The 17,496-nt window shown below is 41.8% G+C and overlaps 1 protein-coding gene across 2 annotated transcripts in view; it reads left to right on the plus strand.

Moving 5' to 3' along the window:
* Positions 1–9,606: 9,606 nt before the first annotated feature.
* Positions 9,607–17,496, plus strand: part of LOC139748984 (protein UXT-like) — a 70,860-nt gene continuing 62,970 nt past the window's right edge. Inside the window, exon 1 of one of the 2 annotated variants that reach the window (XM_071662337.1) lies at positions 9,607–9,792. The gene's annotated coding sequence lies outside the window, so the exon portion shown is untranslated. Of the gene's footprint in view, positions 9,818–17,496 lie in introns of both variants that reach the window. The other variant, XM_071662336.1, reaches the window with a different exon arrangement.

Genomic DNA, 17,496 nt, shown 5'->3' on the forward strand with positions numbered 1-17,496 from the left:
GGTAGCGCCAGGAAACAGACGAAAGAATGGCCCAACCCACCCACATACATATGTATATACATACACGTCCACTCACGCAAATATACATACCTTTACATCTCGACGTATACATATGTATACACACACACATATATACACATGTACATAATTCATAGTCTGCCCTTATTCATTCCTGTCACCACCCCGCCACACATGAAATGACAACCCCCTCCCCCCCACATGTGCGCGAGGTAGCGCTAGGAAAAGCCAACAAAGGCCACATTCGTTAACACTCAGTCTCTAGCTGTCATGTATAATGCACCGAAACCACAGCTCCCTTTCCACATCCAGGCCCCACAAAACTTTCCATGGTTTACCCCAGGCGTTTCATATGCCCTGGTTCAATCGATTGACAGCACCTCGACCCCGGTATACCACATCGTTCCAATTCACTCTGTTCCTTGCATGCCTTTCACCCTCCTGCATGCTCAGGCCCCATTCGCTCAGAATCTTTTTCACTCCATCTTTCCACCTCCAATTAGGTCTCCCACTTCTTGTTCCCTCCACCTCTGACACATATATCCTCTTGGTCAATCTTTCCTCACTCATTCTCTCCATGTGACCAAACCATTTCAAAATACCCTCTTCTGCTCTCTCAACCACACTCTTTTTACTACCACACATCTCTCTTACCCTATTATTACTTACTCGATCAAACCACCTCACACCACATATTGTCCTCAAACAGCTCATTTCCAGCACATCCACCCTCCTTCGCACAACTCTATCTATAGCCCACGCCTCGCAACCATATAACATCGTTGGAAGCACTATTCCTTCAAACATACCCATTTTTGCTTTCTGAGATAATGTTCTTGACTTCCACACATTCTTCAACGCTCCCAGAACTTTTGCCCGCTCCCCCACCCTATGATTCACTTCCACTTCCATGGTTCCATCAGCTGCCAAATCCACTCCCAGATATCTAAAACACATCACTTCCTCCAGTTTTTCTCCATTCAAACTTACCTCCCAAATGACTTGTCCCTCAGCTTAATAACCTTGCTCTTATTCACATTTACTCTCAGCTTTCTTCTTTCACACACTTTACCAAACTCAGTCACCAGCTTCTGCAGTTTCTCACACGAATCAGCCACCAGCGCTGTATCATCAGCAAACAACAACTGACTCACTTCCCAAGCTCTCTCATCCACAACAGACTGCATACTTGCCTCTCTTTCCAAAACTCTTGGATTCACCTCCCTAACAACCCCATCCATAAACAAATTTAACAACCCTGGTGACATCACGTACTCCTGCTGCCAACCAACATTCACTGAGAACCAATCACTTTCCTCTCTTCCTACTCATACACATGCCTTACATCCTCAATAAAAACTTTTCACTGCTTCTAACAACTTGCCTCCTACACCATGTATTCTTAATACCTTCCATAGAGCATCTCTATCAACTATCATATGCCTTCTCCAGATCCATAAATGCTACATACAAATCCATTTGCTTTTCTAAGTATTTCTCACATACATTCCTCAAAGCAAACACCTGATCCACACATCCTCTACCACTTCTGAAACCACCCTGCTCTTCTCCAATCTGATACTCTGTGCATGCCTTCACCCTCTCAATCAATACCCTCCCATATAATTTACCAGGAATACTCAACAAACTTATACTTCTGTAATTTGAGCACTCACTTTTATCCCCTTTGCCTTTGTACAATGGCACTATGCAGGCATTCCACCAATATTGCCTCAGGTACCTCTCCATGAGTCATACATACAACAAATAACCTTACGAACCAATCAACAATACAGTCACCCCCTTTTTTAATAAATTCCATTGTAATACCATCCACACACGCTGCCTTGCCTGCTTTCATCTTCCGCAAAGCTTTTACTACCTCTTCTCTGTTTACCAAATTATTTTCCTTAACCCTCTCACTTTGCACACCACCTCAACCAAATGCTATATCTGCCACTTTATCATCAAACACATTCAACAAACCTTCAAAATACTCACTCCATCTCCTTCTCACATCACCACTGCTTGTTATCACCTCCCCATTAACCCCCTTCACTGATGTTCCCATTTGTTCCCTTGTCTTACACACTTTATTTACCTCCTTCCAAAACATCTTTTTATTCTCCCTAAAATTTAATGATACTCTCTCACCTCAACTCTTATTTGCCCTCTTTTTCACCTCTTGCACCTTTCTCTTGACCTCCTGCCTCTTTCTTTTATATGTCTCCCAGTCATTTGCATTATTTCCCTGCAAAAATCGTCCAAATGCCTCTTTCACTAATAATCTTACTTCTTCATCCCACCACTCACTACGCTTTCTAATCTGCCCGCCTCCCATGCTTCTCATGCCACAAGCATCTTTTGCGCAAGGAATCTCTGCTTCTATAAATACTTCCCATTCCTCCCCCACTCCCCTTACGTACTTTGTTCTCACCTTTATCCATTTTGTACTCCGTCTCTCCTGGTACTTCCTCACATAAGTCTCCTTCCCAACCTCACTTACTCTCACCACTCTCTTCACCCCAACATTCTCTCTTGTTTTCTGAAAACCTCTACAAATTTTCACCTTCGCCTCCACAAGATAATGATCAGACATCCCTCCAGTTGCACCTTTTAGCACATTAACATCCAAAAGTCTCTTTCACGCGCTTATTAATTAACATGTAATCCAATAAAGATCTCTGGCAATTTCTTCTACTTACATACGTATACTTATGTATATCCCTCTTTAAACCAGGTATTCTCAATCACCAGTCCTTTTTCAGCACAGAAATCTAATGTTCACCATTTCCATCAACAACACTGAACACCCTATATACACCAATTATTCCCTCAACTGCCATTCATAGTTCCATTGTACAAAGGCAAAGGAGATAAAGGAGAGTATTCAAATTACAGAGGTATAAGTTTGTTGAGTATTCCTGGGAAATTATTTGGGAGGTTACTGATTGAGGGGGTGAAGGCATGTACAGAGCATAAGACTGGGGAAGAGCAGTGTGGTTTCAGAAGTGGTAGAGGATGTGTGGATCAGGTGTTTGCTTTGAAGAATGTATGTAAGAAATGCTTAGAAAAGCAAAGGGATTTGTATGTAGCATTTATGGATGTGTGGATCAGGTGTTTGCTTTGAAGAATGTACATGAGAAATGCTCAGAAAAACAAATGTATTTGTATGTACCATTTATGGATCTGGAAAAGGTATATGATAAGTTGATAGAGATGCTCTGTGGAAGGTATTAAGAGTATATGGTGTGGGAGGCAAGTTGTTAGAAGCAGTGAAAAGTTTTTATCAAGGATATAAGGCATGTGTACGAGTAGGAGGAGAGGAAAGTGATTGGTTCCCAGTGAATGTCGCTTTGTGGAAGGGGTGTGTGTGATGTCTCCATGGTTGTTTAATTTGTTTATGGATGGGGTTGTTAGGGATGTGAATGCAAGAGTTCTGGAGAGGGGCAATTATGCAGTCTATGGTGGATGAAAGACCTTGGGAAGTGAGCCATTTTTTGTTTGCTGATGATACATCGCTGGTGGCTGATTCGGGTGAGAAAATGCAGAAGCTGGTGACTGAGTTTGGTAAAGTGTGTGAAAGGAGAAAGCTGAGAGTAAGTGTGAATAAGAGCAAGGTTATTAGATACAGTAGGGTTGAGGGACAAGTCAGTTGGGAGGTAAGTTTGAATGAAAAAAAATTAGAGGAAGTGAAGTATTTTAGATATCTGGGAGTGGATTTGGCAGCGGATGGAAATATGGAAGCGGAAGTGAGTCACAGGGTGGGGGAGGGGGCGAAAGTTCTGGGAGCATTAAAAAATATGTGGAAGGCGAGAAAATTATCTCGGAAAATAAAAATGGTTATGTTTGAAGGAATAGTGGTTCCAACAATGTTATATGGTTGCGAGGTGTAGGCTATAGATAGAGTTGTACAGAGGAGGGTGGATGTGTTGGAAATGAGATGTTTGAGGACTATATATGGTGTGAGGTGGTTTGATCAAGTAAGTGATGAAAGGGTAAGAGAGATGTGTGGTAATAAAAAGTGTGGTTGAGTGAGCAGAAGAGGGTGTGTTGAAATGGTTAGGTCACATGGAGAGAATGAGTTAGGAAAGATTGACAAAGATGTGTCAGAGGTGGAGGGAATGAGGAGAAGTGGGAGACCAAATTGGAGGTGGAACGATGGAGTGAAAAAGATTTTGAGTGATCGTGGGCTGAACATGCAGGAGGGTGAAAGGCGTGCATGGAATAGAGCGAATTGGAATGATGTGGTATACAGGGGTCAACATGCTGTCAATGGATTGAACCAGGGAATGTGAAGCATCTAGGGTAAACCATGGAAAGTTTTGTGGGGCCTGGATGTGGAAATGGAGCTGTGGTTTTGGTGCATTATACATGACAGCTAGAGACCGAGTGTGAACGAATGTAGCCTCTGTTGTCTTTTCCTAGCGCTACCTCACATGGGGTGGCGACGGAAATGAATAAAGGCAGCAAGTATGAATTATGTAAATGTGTATATATGTATATGTCTGTGTATGTAAAGTCAGGGGTTAGTCAGAGGACAAGAGCAAGGGAAGGAGTAGCACTCCTCCTGAAATAGGAGTGGTGGGAGTATGTGATAAAGTGTAAGAAAGTAAACTCTAGATTGATATGGGTAAAACTGAAAGTGGATGGAGAGAGATGGGTGATTATTGGTGCATATGCACCTGGGCATGAGAAAAAAGATCATGAGAGGCAAGTGTTTTGGGAGCAGCTGAGTGAGTATGTTAGTAGCTTTGATGCATGAGACCGGGTTATAGTGATGGGTGATTTGAATGCAAAGGTGGGTAATATGGAAGTTGAGGGAATAATTGGTGTACATGGGGTGTTCAGTGTTGTAAATGGAAATGGTGAAGAGCTTGTAGATTTATGTGCTGAAAAAGGACTGGCGATTGGGAATACTGGTTTAAAAAGAGAGATATACATAAGTATACGTATGTAAGTAGGAGTGATGGCCAGAGAGCGTTATTGGATTACGTGTTAATTGATAGGCGAGCGAGAGAGACTTTTGGATGTTAATGTGCTGAGAGGAGCAACTGGAGGGATGTCTGATCATATCTTGTGGAGGCAAAGGTTTTTCAGAAAAGAAGAGAGAATATTGGGGTGAAGAGAGTAGTGAGAGTAAGTGAGCTTGGGAAGGAGACTTGTGTGAGGAAGTACCAGGAGAGACTGAGTACATAATGGAAAAAGGTGAGAACAAAGGACATAAGGGGAGTGGGGGAGGAATGGGATGTATTTAGGGAAGCAGTGATGGAGTGCACAAAAGATGCTTGTGGCATGAGAAGCGCGGGAGGTGGGCAGATTAAAAAAGGTAGTGAGTGGTGGGATAAAGTAAGATTATTAGTGAAAGAGAAGAGAGAGGCATTTGGACGATTTTTGCAGGGAAATAATGCAAATGACTGGGAGATGTATAATGGTAAGAGGCAGGTTATGAGAAAAGTTGCAAGAGGTGAAAAAGAGGGCAAATGAGAGTTGGGGTGAGAGAGTATCATTAAATTTTAGGGAGGATAAAAAGATGTTTTGGAAGGAGGTAAATAATGTGTGTAAGACAAGGGAATCAATGGGAACTTCAGTGAAGGGGGCTAATGGGGAGTTGATGACAAGTAGTGGTGATGTGAGAAGATGGAGTGAGTATTTTGAAGGTTTGTTGAATGTGTTTGATGATAGAGGGGCAGATATAGGGTGTTTTGGTCAGGATGGTGTACAAAATGAGAGGGGTATGGAGAATGATTTGGTAAACAGAGAAGAGGTAGTAAAGCTTTGCGGAAGATGAAAGCCGGTAAGGCAGCAAGTTTGGATGGTATTGCAGTGGAATTTATTAATAAAGGTGGTGACTGTATTGTTCACTGGTTGATAAGGTTATTTAATGTATGTATGACTCATGGTGAGGTGCCTGATGATTGGTGGAATGCTTGCATAGTGCCATTGTACAAATGCAAAGGGGATAGAAGTGAGTGCTCAAATTACAGAGGTATAAGTTTATTGAGTATTCCTGGTAAATTATATGGGAGGGTATTGATTGAGAGGGTGAAGGCATGTACAGAGCATCAGATTGGGGAAGAGCAGTGTGGTTTCAGAAGTGGTAGAGGATGTGTGGATCAGGTGTTTGCTTTGAAGAATGTATGTGAGAAATACTTAGAAAAGCAAATGGATTTGTACGTAGCATTTATGGATCTGGAGAAGGCATATGATAAAGTTGATAGAGATGCTCTGTGGAAGGTATTAAGAATAAATGGTGTGGGAGGCAAGATGCTAGAAGCAATGAAAAGTTTTTATCGAGGATGTAAGGCATGTGTACATGTAGGAAGAGAGGAAAGTGGTTGGTTCTCAGTGAATGTAGGTTTGCGGCAGGGGTGTGTGATGTCTCCATGGTTGTTAAATTTGTTTATGGATGGGGTTGTTAGGGAGGTGAATCCAAGAGTTTTGGAAAGAGGTGCAAGTATGCAGTCTGTCGTGGATGAGAGAGCTTGGGAAGTGAGTCAGATGTTGTTCGCTGATGATACAGTGCTGGTGGCTGATTCGTGTGAGAAACTGCAGAAGCTGGTGACTGAGTTTGGTAAAGTGTGTTAAAGAAGAAAGCTGAGAGTAAATGTGAATAAGAGCAAGGTTATTAGGTACAGTAGGGTTGAAGGACAAGTCAATTGTGAGGTAAGTTTGAATGGAGAAAAACTGGAGGAAGTGAAGTGTTATAGATATCTGGGAGTGGATTTGGCAGCAGATGGAACCATGGAAGCGGAAGTAAATCATGGGGTTGGGGAGGGGGCGAAAGTTGTGGGAGTGTTGAAGAATGTGTGGAAGTTGAGAACATTATCTCAGAAAGCAAAAATGGGTATGTTTGAAGGAATAGTGGTTCCAACAATGTTATATGGTTGCGAGGCGTGGGCTATAGATAGAGTTGTGTGGAGGAGGATGGATGTGCTGGAAATGAGATGTTTGAGGACAATATGTGGTGTGAGGTGGTTTGATTGAGTAAGTAATAATAGGGTAAGAGAGAAGTGTGGTAATAAAAAGAGTGTGGTTGAGAGAGCAGAAGAGGGTGTTTTGAAATGGTTTGGTCACATGGAGAGAATGAGTGAGGAAAGATTGACCTAGTGGATATATGTGTCAGAGGTGGAGGGAATGAGAGGTGGGAGACCAAATTGGAGGTGGAAAGATGGAGTGAAAAGGATTTTGAGTGACCGGGGCCTGAACATGTAGGAGGGTGAAAGGCATGCCAGGAATAGAGTGAATTGGGACGGTGTGGTATACCGAGGTCGACGTGCTGTCAATGGAATGAACCATGGCATTTGATGCGTCTGGGGTAAACCATGGAAAGTTTTGTGGGGCCTGGATGTGGAAGGGGAGCCGTGGTTTCGGTGCATTATTGCATGACAGCTAGAGGCTGAGTGTGAACGAAAGTGCCCTTTGTTGTCTTTTCCTAGCGCTACCTCGCACACATGAGGGGGAGGGGTTTTTTATTTCATGTGTCGTCGGGTGGCGATGGGAATGAATAAAGGCAGCCAGTAAGAATTATGTACATGCGTATATATGTATGTCTGTGTCTGTGTATATATATATGTATACGTTGAGATGTATGGGTATGTATATTTGCGTGTGTGGACGTGCATGTATGTACGCATGTATGTGGGTGGTTTGGGCCGGTCTTTCGTCAGTTTCCTTGCGCTACCTCGCTAACGCGGGAGACAACGACAAAGTATAATAATAAATACAAAAGAGGGAACAGAGAAGGGGGCCAGGTGAGGGCATTCCCTCAAAGGCCCAGTCCTCTGTTCTGAACGCTACCTCGCTAATGCGGGAAATGGCGAATAGTATGAAAGAAAGAAGAAAGTTAAGAGTTAATGTGAATAAGAGCAAGGTTATTAGGTACAGTAGGGTTGAGGGTCAAGTCAATTGGGTGGTGAGTTTGAATGGAGAAAAACTGGAGGAAGTGAAGTGTTTTAGATATCTGGGAGTGGATCTGGCAGCGGGTGGAACCATGGAAGCGGAAGTGGATCATAGGGTGGGGGAGGGGGCGAAAGTTGTGGGAGTGTTGAAGAATGTGTGGAAGTCGAGAACATTATCTCGGAAAGCAAAAATGGGTATGTTTGAAGGAATAGTGGTTCCAACAATGTTGTATGGTTGCGAGGCGTGGGCTATGGATAGAGTTGTGCGCAGGAGGATGGATGTGCTGGAAATGAGATGTTTGAGGACAATGTGTGGTGTGAGGTGGTTTGATCGAGTGAGTAACGTAAGGGTAAGAGAGATGTGTGGAAATAAAAAGAGCGTGGTTGAGAGAGCAGAAGAGGGTGTTTTGAAGTGGTTTAGGCACATGGAGAGAATGAGTGAGGAAAGATTGACCAAGAGGATATATGTGTCGGAGGTGGAGGGAACGAGGAGATGAGGGAGACCAAATTGGAGGTGGAAAGATGGAGTGAAAAAGATTTTGTGTGATCGGGGCCTGAACATGCAGGAGGGTGAAAGGAGGGCAAGGAATAGAGTGAATTGGAGCGATGTGGTATACCGGGGTTGACGTACTGTCAGTGGATTGAATCAAGGCATGTGAAGCGTCTGGGGTAAACCATGGAAAGCTGTGTAGGTATGTATATTTGCGTGTGTGGACGTATGTATATACATGTGTATAGGGGGGGGGGGGTTGGGCCATTTCTTTCGTCTGTTTCCTTGCGCTACCTCGCAAACGCGGGAGACAGCGACATAGTATAATAAAATAAATAAATAATATATATATATATATATATATATATATATATATATATATATATATATATATATATATATATACCTTTCTTCCTCAAAAAAGAGAAAAAAAGGAAGTATGCATTCTACCAGAAAAGGATGCCAAGATGCATAACATAGTAGGTGAATAATGGTCGGTCCATTAGAAAACATCAGTATTGTTCTTAGTTCCATAGTTCATTTCATATATTAAAGTCTTGAAGTTTGTAGTGTTTGTCTACAATACTTTACGTTAATAGTTCATATTTACAGCAAGGAAACGAAAATATGTAAATACTTCTGAGTTTTTAAATATTTTTTCATGTTAAAAAAAGAAACGCTGATTGTCCAATCACTATGTTCTATAGCTCAGCAAATAACTTCAATTAGCCTCAGAAGCAGCGTTATAAAACACATATATTACATAATGCCAGTTATTGTAACTATAAGTAACTCTAAGAAGCACCATTACTAAGCTGGAAAATATATTGCCTTTGTTTTTGTAACGAATAATATTACTCGTGTCAGCATACATCTCTTTCCTCTCATAATTGCATTCTTTGTTGGATTCAATATTACCTTCAGATTTATTCAATTCAGGTGTTATTTTCATGACACAAAATTTGGCACAGCGGAGATCAATGATTATAATAAATAGTTATGTCTTCCTTCTTTACACTTAGATAGAAACGAACGCATTACTTTTGATACTTTTCTTTATTCTTTTGATGTAATCAATAAAATAAGTATAGTCATTTTCGCAATTGCATTCTACAAAATTTTGAAACTATTTCTTTCTTATGAATATTATCGTCTTTAAATCTTCTGATATGTGATTTCCTGGAGTGACGTTAGTACATACATTATATAGAGAGGAAGCCACAGTCCAGCACGTGCTATACGTAAACGAACACCACCTGCACCAACACTTGTTATCATAATACTAGATCCTCATCCAGGCTGACTTCTTGTCTGGGCTGTAAACTGGTTGTCACTATGTGTTCTTACGCCAACATTCTTGTTTAACTCTAGGAGCTATATAAGGTATAGTGAGAGTACAGTGATTTTGGTAAGTCACATACAGCCAGTTAGTTTCTAATCTTGTCATTTGTAGCAAAACTCGCACTTAAAATTACAGACTGAATATCGGTAGAAGCTCCAGTGCTTGCCTTAGAGGCCTAAATTCTGTAATCCAGTCCAATGGAACTTAAAGTTGACGGTGTTACAGGCACTGCACCAAACCTACCCCACCCTAGAGCACTATGTATTGTAAGGTTTCCATTACCATCAAAATAGTTTTCTATCATTTTTTCCGTGTCCATCCAATGTTACTAAATTCAGTATATGAAATATATATATATATATATATATATATATATATATATATATATATATATATATATATATATATATATAGTGAAATTGGAAAAGATGTAGCTTAGACATTGAAGCTTATTCTTTCATTGAAATGTGAACAAAGGGATTTTTTTTTTTTTTCAAAGTGATAAAGATGGAAAGCAAAATGGTGTTTTTCAGAAATGTACTGGAAAAGTTGAGGTCCAGATAAATTTTTGGTCTGTCAAAGCTTTATTATGGCGGATGACCAACTACCTACCCACATGTATCCAAGATATGGTTGTACTTTGTGTAATGAAGACAATTGAGAAACATCATAAGCCAATATTCCTGTTTCATGATAAGAGAAGTGGACCAGGCAGTATGATACAGTGGTTAAATTGATGAAAACTACTATTGACGTTTGTGTAAATAAATTATACATTTCCCTTTTCCATAGCCAGAGGTTGAACCATTATGTGACATTCATTTTTCATTTCATTTCAAGCTAGAAGTTTCAGTTTTCTAAATTATTTCGTACATTTTTCATATGTATATATGTATGTATGTGTGTATGTGTGTATATGTGCATATGTATGTGTATATATATATATATATATATATATATATATATATATATATATATATATTATCCCTGGGGATAGGGGTGAAAGAATACTTCCCACGCATTCCTCGCGTGTCGTAGAAGGCGACTAGAGGGGACGGGAGTGGGGGGACAGAAATCCTCCCCTCCTTGTATTTTTTAACTTTCTAAAATGGGAAACAGAAGAAGGAGTCATGCGGGGAGTGCTCATCCTCTTCGAAGGCTCAGATTGGGGTGTCTAAATGTGTGTGGATGTAACCAAGATGTGAAAAAAGGAGAGATAGGTTGTATGTTTGAGGAAAGGAACCTGGATGTTTTGGCTCTGAGTGAAACGAAGCTCAAGGGTAAAGGGGAAGAGTGGTTTGGGAATGTCTTGGGAGTAAAGTCAGGGGTTAGTGAGAGGACAAGAGCAAGGGAAGGAGTAGCAGTACTCCTGAAACAGGAGTTGTGGGAGTATGTGATAGAATGTAAGAAAGTAAATTCTCGATTAATATGGGTAAAACTGAAAGTTGATGGAGAGAGATGGGTGATTATTGGTGCATATGCACCTGGGCTTGAGAAGAAAGCTCATGAGAGGCAAGTGTTTTGGGAGCAGCTGAATGAGTGTGTTAGTGGTTTTGATACACGAGACCAGGTTATAGTGATGGGTGATTTGAATGCAAAGGTAAGTAATGTGGCAGTTGAGGGAATAATTGGTATACATGGGGTGTTCAGTGTTGTAAATGGAAATGGTGAAGAGCTTGTAGATTTGTGTGCTGAAAAAGGACTGGTGATTGGGAATACCTGGTTTAAAAAGCGAGATATACATAAGTATACATATGTAAGTAGGAGAGATGGCCAGAGAGCGTTATTGGATTACGTGTTAATTGACAGGCGCGCGAAAGAGAGACTTTTGGATGTTAATGTGCTGAGAGGTGCAACTGGAGGGATGTCTGATTATTATCTTGTGGAGGCTGAGCTGAAGATTTGTATGGGTTTTCAGAAAAAAAGAGTGAATGTTGGGATGAAGAGGGTGGTGAGAGTAAGTGAGCTTGGGAAGGAGACTTGTGTTAGGAAGTACCAGGAGAGACTGAGTACAGAATGGAAAAAGGTGAGAACAATGGAAGTAAGGGGAGTGGGGGAGGAATGGGATGTATTTAGGGAATCAGTGATGGAGTGCACAAAAGATGCTTGTGGCATGAGAAGAGTGGGAGGTGGGTTGATTAGAAAGGGCAGTGAGTGGTGGGATGAAGAAGTAAGAGTATTAGTGAAAGAGAAGAGAGAGGCATTTGGACGATTTTTGCAGGGAAAAAATGCAAGTGAGTGGGAGATGTATAAAAGAAAGAGACAGGAGGTCAAGAGAAAGGTGCAAGAGGTGAAAAAAAGGGCAAATGAGTGTTGGGGTGAGAGAGTATCATTAAATTTTAAGGAGAATAAAAAGATGTTCTGGAAGGAGGTAAATAAAGTGCGTAAGACGAGGGAGCAAATGGGAACTTCAGTGAAGGGCGCAAATAGGGAGGTGATAACAAGTAGTGGTGATGTGAGAAGGAGATGGAGTGAGTATTTTGAAGGTTTGTTGAATGTGTTTGATGATAGAGTGGCAGATATAGGGTGTTTTGGTCGAGGTGGTGTGCAAAGTGAGAGGGTTAGGGAAAATGATTTGGTAAACAGAGAAGAGGTAGTGAAAGCTTTGCAGAAGATGAAAGCCGGCAAGGCAGCAGGTTTGGATGGTATTGCAGTGGAATTTATTAAAAAAGGGGGTGACTGTATTGTTGACTGGTTGGTAAGGTTATTTAATGTATGTATGACTCATGGTGAGGTGCCTGAGGATTGGCGGAATGCGTGCATAGTGCCATTGTACAAAGGCAAAGGGGATAAGAGTGAGTGCTCAAATTACAGAGGTATAAGTTTGTTGAGTATTCCTGGTAAATTATATGGGAGGGTATTGATTGAGAGGGTGAAGGCATGTACAGAGCATCAGATTGGGGAAGAGCAGTGTGGTTTCAGAAGTGGTAGAGGATGTGTGGATCAGGTGTTTGCTTTGAAGAATGTATGTGAGAAATACTTAGAAAAGCAAATGGATTTGTATGTAGCATTTATGGATCTGGAGAAGGCATATGATAGAGTTGATAGAGATGCTCTGCGGAAGGTATTAAGAATATATGGTGTGGGAGGAAAGTTGTTAGAAGCAGTGAAAAGTTTTTATCGAGGATGTAAGGCATGTGTACGGGTAGGAAGAGAGGAAAGTGATTGGTTCTCAGTGAATGTAGGTTTGCGGCAGGGGTGTGTGATGTCTCCATGGTTGTTTAATTTGTTTATGGATGGGGTTGTTAGGGAGGTAAATGCAAGAGTTTTGGAAAGAGGGGCAAGTATGAAGTCTGTTGGGGATGAGAGAGCTTGGGAAGTGAGTCAGTTGTTGTTCGCTGATGATACAGCGCTGGTGGCTGATTCATGTGAGAAACTGCAGAAGCTGGTGACTGAGTTTGGTAAAGTGTGTGGAAGAAGAAAGTTAAGAGTAATTGTGAATAAGAGCAAGGTTATTAGGTACAGTAGGGTTGAGGGTCAAGTCAATTGGGAGGTGAGTTTGAATGGAGAAAAACTGGAGGAAGTGAAGTGTTTTAGATATCTGGGAGTGGATCTGGCAGCGGATGGAACCATGGAAGCGGAAGTGGATCATAGGGTGGGGGAGGGGGCGAAAATTCTGGGGGCCTTCAAAAATGTGTGGAAGTCGAGAACATTATCTCGGAAAGCAAAAATGGGTATGTTTGAAGGAATAGTGGTTCCAACAATGTTGTATGGTTGCGAGGCATGGGCTATGGATAGAGTTGTGCGCAGGAGGATGGATGTGCTGGAAATGAGATGTTTGAGGACAATGTGTGGTGTGAGGTGGTTTGATCGAGTGAGTAACGTAAGGGTAAGAGAGATGTGTGGAAATAAAAAGAGTGTGGTTGAGAGAGCAGAAGAGGGTGTTTTGAAGTGGTTTGGGCACATGGAGAGAATGAGTGGGGAAAGATTGAACCAAGAGGATATATGTGTCGGAGGTGGAGGGAACGAGGAGAAGAGGGAGACCAAATTGGAGGTGGAAAGATGGAGTGAAAAAGATTTTGTGTGATCAGGGCCTGAACATGCAGGAGGGTGAAAGGAGGGCAAGGAATAAAGTGAATTGGAGCGATGTGGTATACCGGGGTTGACGTGCTGTCAGTGGATTGAATCAAGGCATGTGAAGCGTCTGGGGTAAACCATGGAAAGCTGTGTAGGTATGTATATTTGCGTGTGTGGACGTATGTATATACATGTGTATGGGGGGGGTTGGGCCATTTCTTTTGTCTGTTTCCTTGCGCTACCTCGCAAACGCAGGAGACAGCGACAAAGTATAATAATTATAAATAAATAAATAAATATTCTTCAAAGCAAACACCTGATCCACACATCCTCTGCCACTTCTGAAACCACACTGCTCTTCCCCAATCTGATGTTCTGTACATGCCTTCACCCTCTCAATCAATTATTTTTATTTTTCATTATACTTTGTCGCTGTCTCCCGCGTTTGCGAGGTAGCGCAAGGAAACAGACGAAAGAAATGGCCCAACCCCCCCCCCCCATACACATGTATATACATACGTCCACACACGCAAATATACATACCTACACAGCTTTCCATGGCTTACCCCAGACGCTTCACATGCCTTGATTCAATCCACTGACAGCACGTCAACCCCGGTATACCACATCGCTCCAATTCACTCTATTCCTTGCCCTCCTTTCACCCTGCATGTTCAGGCCCCGATCACACAAAATCTTTTTCACTCCATCTTTCCACCTCCAATTTGGTCTCCCTCTTCTCCTTGTTCCCTCCACCTCCGACACATATATCCTCTTGGTCAATCTTTCCTCACTCATCCTCTCCATGTGCCCAAACCACTTCAAGACACCCTCTTCTGCTCTCTCAACCACGCTCTTTTTATTTCCACACATCTCTCTTACCCTTATGTTACTCACTCGATCAAACCACCTCACACCACACATTGTCCTCAAACATCTCATTTCCAGCACATCCATCCTCCTGCGCACAACTCTATCCATAGCCCACGCCTCGCAACCATACAACATTGTTGGAACCACTATTCCTTCAAACATACCCATTTTTGCTTTCCGAGATAATGTTCTCGACTTCCACACATTCTTCAAGGCCCCCAGAATTTTCGCCCCCTCCCCCACCCTATGATCCACTTCCGCTTCCATGGTTCCATCCGCTGCCAGATCCACTCCCAGATATCTAAAACACTTCACTTCCTCCAGTTTTTCTCCATTCAAACTCACCTCCCAATTGACTTGACCCTCAACCCTACTGTACCTAATAACCTTGCTCTTATTCACATTTACTCTTAACTTTCTTCTTCCACACACTTTACCAAACTCAGTCACCAGCTTCTGCAGTTTCTCACATGAATCAGCCACCAGCGCTGTATCATCAGCGAACAACAACTGACTCACTTCCCAAGCTCTCTCATCCCCAACAGACTTCATACTTGCCCCTCTTTCCAAAACTCTTGCATTTACCTCCCTAACAACCCCATCAATAAACAAATTAAACAACCATGGAGACATCACACACCCCTGCCGCAAACCTACATTCACTGAGAACCAATCACTTTCCTCTCTTCCTACACGTACACATGCCTTACATCCTCGATAAAAACTTTTCACTGCTTCTAACAACTTTCCTCCCACACCATATATTCTTAATACCTTCCACGGAGCATCTCTATCAACTCTATCATATGCCTTCTCCAGATCCATAAATGCTACATACAAATCCATTTGCTTTTCTAAGTATTTCTCACATACATTCTTCAAAGCAAACACCTGATCCACACATCCTCTACCACTTCTGAAACCACACTGCTCTTCCCCAATCTGATGCTCTGTACATGCCTTCACCCTCTCAATCAATACCCCCCATATAATTTACCAGGAATACTCAACAAACTTATACCTCTGTAATTTGAGCACTCACTCTTATCCCCTTTGCCTTTGTACAATGGCACTATGCACGCATTCCGCCAATCCTCAGGCACCTCACCATGAGTCATACATACATTAAATAACCTTACCAACCAGTCAACAATACAGTCACCCCCTTTTTTAATAAATTCCACTGCAATACCATCCAAACCTGCTGCCTTGCCGGCTTTCATCTTCCGCAAAGCTTTCACTACCTCTTCTCTGTTTACCAAATCATTTGCCGTAACCCTCTCACTTTGCACACCACCTCGACCAAAACACCCTATATCTGCCACTCTATCATCAAACACATTCAACAAACCTTCAAAATACTCACTCCATCTCCTTCTCACATCACCACTACTTGTTATCACCTCCCCATTTGCGCCCTTCACTGAAGTTCCCATTTGCTCCCTTGTCTTCCGCACTTTATTTACCTCCTTCCAGAACATCTTTTTATTCTCCCTAAAATTTAATGATACTCTCTCACCCCAACTCTCATTTGCCCTTTTTTCACCTCTTGCACCTTTCTCTTGACCTCCTGTCTCTTTCTTTTATACATCTCCCACTCAATTGCATTTTTTCCCTGCAAAAATCGTCCAAATGCCTCTCTCTTCTCTTTCACTAATACTCTTACTTCTTCATCCCACCACTCACTACCCTTTCTAATCAACCCAACTCCCACTCTTCTCATGCCACAAGCATCTTTTGCGCAATCCATCACTGATTCCCTAAATACATCCCATTCCTCCCCCACTCCCCTTACTTTCATTGTTCTCACCTTTTTCCATTCTGTACTCAGTCTCTCCTGGTACTTCCTCACACAGGTCTCCTTCTCAAGCTCACTTACTCTCACCACCCTCTTCACCCCAACATTCACTCTTCTTTTCTGAAAACCCATACAAATCTTCACCTTAGCCTCCACAAGATAATGATCAGACATCCCTCCAGTTGCACCTCTCAGCACATTAACATCCAAAAGTCTCTCTTTCGCACGCCTGTCAATTAACATGTAATCCAATAACGCTCTCTGGCCATCTCTCCTACTTACATAAGTATACTTATGTATATCTCGCTTTTTAAACCAGGTATTCCCAATCATCAGTCCTTTTTCAGCACATAAATCTACAAGCTCTTCACCATTTCCATTTACAACACTGAACACCCCATGTATACCAATTATTCCCTCAACTGCCACATTACTCACCTTTGCATTCAAATCACCCATCACTATAACCCGGTCTCGTGCATCAAAACCACTAACACACTCATTCAGCTGCTCCCAATCAATACCCTCCCATATGATTTACCAGGAATACTCAACAAACTTATACCCTTGTAATTTGAGCACTCACTCTTATCCCCTTTGCCTTTGTACAATGTCACTATGCAAGCATTCCGCCATTCCTCAGGCACCTCACCATGAATCATACATACATTAAATAACCTTACCATCCAGTCAACAATACAGTCACCTCCTTTTTTAATAAATTCCACTGCAATACCATCATTTTGGTGAGAGTGTTTTAGCTCCATAAAACTAGCTTTGGAAAATGGCTATTCATGTTTTAGGTGCTATATGCTGCTAATTTTTTGTGATTACAGAAATATTTGCAGAGTTCTGATCTATCTAATATTTTGTATTATACAGTATTATGACTCCATGAGGGAAATTGTAGAGCAACTAATATACATAAATGCAGCACACATGTAAAGAATCAATTAAATCTGTGAAAATCCCACTAGACCTTCTGGCAGTTAAGATTTACCATAATGTTTAGTGACGTGTGAGGTATATCGGTCACACTCATGAAACTGCACTGTCA

The sequence above is a fragment of the Panulirus ornatus genome, chromosome 6, assembly GCF_036320965.1.
Source record: "Panulirus ornatus isolate Po-2019 chromosome 6, ASM3632096v1, whole genome shotgun sequence".
NCBI lineage: Eukaryota > Metazoa > Arthropoda > Malacostraca > Decapoda > Palinuridae > Panulirus > Panulirus ornatus.